The following is a 5,305-nucleotide window of genomic DNA, read 5'->3' as shown; positions in this document are numbered from 1 at the left end:
AAGTTTGAATAACAACGACTTTTAGGCATTTGAGGTAGAAGATGATTGAATACAAAGACCTAAAAAAGTTCCCTTTGCAAATGAGACTAGATGTATTTATCGAGAATTTATTTGATAGGGATATGGAAGGTAGACTTTCTAGGGATTATTTGCTGAGGATTGACTGAAATACTTTATTGGGGAATAAATCAGTCGTGAAAGAGATGTATGTGGTTATATCTGAACTTATGCAATGCTTATGTTTGAATATATGATGCATGAGATTATGCGTGTTATGTAGTAATGTAGGATATTTTTGTGAAGTAAATGATTGGTATCTATAAGAATGAGACTCTGGTTCTAGTTTTTTTGTATGGTGGTGAACTTAGATTCTTCGACATCCGATAGCTGGACCAAAGAACTTGCATTGAAAGAGAAATCTTCAGGTTACCACAACAGCTGGAGATTTCATTTTGATTATTTTCGAGAGAGAATAGTTTATGACCTGTGTAGTACCCCAAAATTTGCCCCCCATTTTCACCTTTTCATTCACCCTTAACTAGAGAATCATTTACACGCCTTCATGCATCAAATAATTCATGCATACCCATTGGCTCATTCATTATGATTTCAAAGTTCTTGGCTTACAAGTCTAGAGTTTTTGAGTGAAGGAGACCTTAGAGGCTTAACTTGGATACCCATCTGGCAGTAGGGGATGCAAAACTCAAATGACTTGATCTGTGAAGCTTGAATTCCATCATGATACTCTTGAAATGGGTTCAAACCAAGCTATGGGTACTCATTGTGGGTGAGCCGTTTGATGGCCTCGCTTTGCGTTCAAAACCTTAATTCTAAAGGCATATGAGTTGAGTTGATCCCTTGATCCTCATACCTTAATTCAAGAGGAATGTCATGCTTTAACCCTTGTGAATCTTACTTAACCATCCAATCACTTGAGAATTACATTATGCCATGGTTCTTGATTCAAGGCCTTATCCTAGTCATTGCATTGCTCATGCTGGACTAAGTTGTGGTTACCCATTGTTCATGCACTCATGGCCACATTATCATGTATCTTCATATCTACAATTTTTCATCTCCAAGCATAGCATACCACAAGAGGCATTCATGACATGAGTTGCTCAAGTTTACTTGTCATTTTGGTCTTTGTCTTGGGATTACATTCATTCTTATTTTGGAGGTCCCAATTAATTGACTATTAGCATACCAACGATGTTTAATCCATGTGTCACGTTCCTAACCCATGATAATTCCATATACCTTCATGACTACTTGATCATAACCCCCCTGATTCATTCATCAATGCTCTTGGCTCGTTGTTCATTCATGGTGACAAAGTCAAGCTTTCTTTCATTTACCTTTAAAAGGTGCTTTATACAAGAAAATAACAAAAAATACAACTTTTAATCAAAGTTGACTTTGGTCAACTTTGACCAAAGTCAACCATCCGTTTATACGCCAGATTATCTTGTTTTTTGGTTGTCATTTATCATGTACATGTCTAATGTCGTTTGGTTCAAGTCACACTACTCATTCATTTTTATTTCAAATCACATTTTAATTCAATTTAAACTTGCATCATAAACCAATTCAATTTCAATTTGTGTCATTAACCATTTGATTTCTATTCAAGCCATTACATAACATCCAAATTTCCAATAGATTCACGTTTCCATAATTACAATAACATTCATTTTTTATAATCATAAGTTCCTAAGTTCAAACTACAAGAGTTACAAAAATTACAACCATCATACACTTCAAAACTCGAGCAATTCCGAGCAAAGCATCCAAGTATTTCCTTGCGCCCAATGCAAACCCAATATCCATTTACAAAAAAAAAACATATCCAAATTTCATATCCATTTTGCACATCCAATGTTCATTATCCGTTAGAATACAAATTACAAACTATTATCTAGAATAATATTTTTACACATCCTATAAAACAAGTAAATAAAAAAAAGGGAGTAAAAGTTGTGACGAAAGAGGGAAGGCAGCAGAAACACTACGAGCTGCTTCGTATCACCATCTTTTGATCTCAAGCAAAGATTTTCAGGACCTTGTGAATGCTCACAAAGGGACTGTTGGTTCTGACCGGCCTATGGATGTTACTTCTTCTGAGGAAGGAAAATAAATTTGAAGCACAAGGCTGCATGGCCATAACTCCAACAACTACTTGTAAGGTTTTCATGCCTTGCCATGATGATGTTGTTCTCAAGCCAAGTCATGTGCACAAGTCCTGCAATCATATACAAACACATTAACAAACAGTCAATAAGCATTCCATTTCAACAGCCCTAACTATGTTAACAACCATTATCAAACTATAGCATGACAACCCCAACATTGAATGACCCTTTAATCTGACAATGAGCCACCAACTCCAGTTCAGATCCAAGGCATGGTTCACTAATCCTGATAACAATTAACTTCAACACATTCATATTCCAACATCAATATTCCTAACTGAATTCTTTTCAAACTGATTATTCCTAACATAAGTTAATCATAACAATTTCACATTAACTAAACTAACAGTTTTAACAAACACAATGAAACAACAATTAATAACAGAATTATCCAAAAATTCTAAACAGAAATTAAGTCTAACTAATTCATAACATCCATAACAGAATTCCATAACCAACTTAACTAACATTCCATAACTCCTCTAACTGAAATCCATAACAAAATGAGAAGGAAAAGGAGTTCAGAAATCTATAAAAGCATACCTAACTCTCCTTTCTTCATTCTTCAATCACTTCACTTCACCTCTTCTTCAATCTTCTTCGCTCCCTTCTTCATATGCTTCAACCTTCATCTTTAACTTCTCCATTTCACTCTCTCTGCAAAATCAACAGAAAAACGAACGAAAATCCTTCATAGATGCAGAGGAGTTTTTTTTCCATCTTCACCATTCTTCATTTTGTTTCATTCTTCAATCACGACTCACTCTTCATTGTTCTGTACAAATCTCAACAAAAAAAGACTACATCAAAATATGAAGAAATCCAATTTCTCGATTCAAATCAGAGTCCAACAGAAAAGTGAGGAGCAGACGCAGAAGAACGACGTGGAGTAAAAGAAAAGAAGTTTGCACCTGTCGTCGATGCTGCAACGGTGAATCTTCGATTTCACTTAAGTCCATATTAAGTTTCAATTTCGCGCCTTTGACATTTGGTTGGGATCGGACATTGAACCGAATTGAGGCGACACCATTGAGTTCTGAAAACGAGCACACATGCGTCACAACAAAGATCGACTCCTACAAGCTAAGGATTATGGAAGAAGAAGGAACGGGAAGAAGAGAGAGTTCAAGGTCAATAGTTATTACCTAGCGCCGGCGGATATTATGGTGAGTCTTCCGATCGCTTTCTTATGGTTTGCCTTCTAAGGTCATTAGGAGATAGGATTCCGCGAGTGGAATCATACCCCCAAGATGAGCCGGCTCGATTCCCCTCCATGGTCGTTTAATCTTGATTCTTCTAGCTATGGTTCATATGTTCCCTTTCTTTAATTCGAACAATCCAGGGGAAATTGAGGAATTCCGCTTATGGCTCCACGATTAGCGCATGATTTCGAGTGAGATGTTGTTATCCAGTTGAATTTTGTAGAGCCTTCGCCGCTGAGGACGGCCTCCGGCGCGGCGGAAGAGGGAAACAGCGAGAGAGGTGGGTTTGATTTGAGGTGGTGGAACGTTGTGTGTTGGATTGTTAGTTCTGATATCCTATCCATTTGCTTTGATTAACCATCAATTAACCGTTGATTAATGTAATCCCAATTTATGCACCTAGTGGACTGATTAATGCATCTGCTGTAAATGGTCTTGATGGTAATTAATGCGCATGCCGGCTGCTGATTCATTGGCCACCTTGGGACCACGTGTTTCATTGCTGAGTGAATACTGCAGTGACCTTTCACAAACCTGTTGCCACGTTTCTCAACTTTATCTCCATTGTCCTTGGGGGAGCTTTTGTAGATCCTCAGACAGTGGGCCTCAACCGAATCTATAAGCCCAACCCGTTGCTATAGACCCCATTTCTCAGGTTTTTTAACATTCCTTTACCTTTTTATTTGTTAATTAGTTGGTTAAGAAGGGATTAATTTAGGATGTAGAGGATTAACTAGAGATTAGGAATTTAGTTAGAGGATGATTGAAATATTAAGAGTTGTAGCTCAATAAATTTTGGATTTAGGAATATTAGAACTTAGTTAATTAGAAATATTAGAATTTAGTTTTAATTAGAAGTTAATTAGGTTTTGTTAGAGATTAATTAATTTTAGGACTTATGCTAATTGTCGATATTAGGTTAAAGCGATTCTAAAATTTGATTAACATTAAGATATAATTAGGATTTCGGAGCTCTTTAAATTTTGGGATTAATTGGAAGTGCTGGACTTAGAACTTTAGAAATGTAGAATTTTAGAATTAATCTAGATTTTATAATTTTAATTAGAATTTTCATTAGAATTCAATTAGGACTTTTAATTAGAATTTTAATTAGGAATTGGATTAAATTCTAATTAGGCTCTTGATTGAATTTAGAATCATGCTATTTCTCAACATTAGGTTAGGATTATCATTAGGATTTAATCAACTTTAGACCATAAAATTTGACATATTTTGCAATTGACCAATTTGCCCTTATAGACTTATTTTGTTATTTTAGTGATAGAATGACATGATCTCATTAGAATTAAAATTTGACATATAACTTTAATCATTTCCTAACAATTGTAGGACTTATGCATAGGGTTTTTAATAATGATTTTGACCAATATGTACATGCTCCCTTAGGACCTCTAACTTAGAATTTTCAATCAAATTTAACAAACCAATGCATGATCCCTTAGTGTAGTTTCTAACAATTACTAACTTTGATTAGATCCAAACCTAGTTCCCCAAAACCAAAACAAAACCCATGGTTAAATTGAGCAAAAGCAATTTTGATCAATTAAATCCTTTGAACTTGTATAATCCCACAATCTAAATTGAGTGACCAAAAGACCCTTGGTCACTCAATAAGACTTTTCTTCCAAGCTGTGGAGCTCAAGGCCTCAAGACAAGATCTTTAATCAAGGCATCCTCAGTCATACCAAGCAGCGGATTATTCAAGCACATCAAAGGTGGCATCTTCAACACTTGTTAAATCAAAGTTAAAAGAGTTTGGCACAAGCCTTAAGCAATAGAGAAGGAATGGGACTAGAGTATTCCTACCCCCATTCTGAGTATCTTTGGGTATGAGACGTATGACCCAGCGCTCATCGTATTCACCTATATTAATAGACTTTAGCACAATTC

General features: G+C 35.7%; 1 long non-coding RNA gene across 1 annotated transcript; it reads right to left on the bottom strand.

The window, feature by feature from the left end:
• Positions 1-1,846: 1,846 nt before the first annotated feature.
• LOC127078751 (uncharacterized) lies at positions 1,847-3,907 on the bottom strand. The gene is made up of 4 exons (XR_007787870.1): positions 3,338-3,907; positions 3,104-3,228; positions 2,736-2,967; positions 1,847-2,242 (listed from the first exon to the last, which is right to left on the bottom strand). It is a non-coding gene; the product is annotated as an uncharacterized LOC127078751 (long non-coding RNA).
• Positions 3,908-5,305: the final 1,398 nt, after the last annotated feature.

Source organism: Lathyrus oleraceus, chromosome 5, assembly GCF_024323335.1.
Source record: "Lathyrus oleraceus cultivar Zhongwan6 chromosome 5, CAAS_Psat_ZW6_1.0, whole genome shotgun sequence".
In the NCBI taxonomy this organism is placed as follows: Eukaryota; Viridiplantae; Streptophyta; class Magnoliopsida; order Fabales; family Fabaceae; genus Lathyrus; species Lathyrus oleraceus.
The sequence above is the reverse complement of the archived record's forward strand: the minus strand, read 5'-3'. Positions and strand labels throughout refer to the sequence as shown.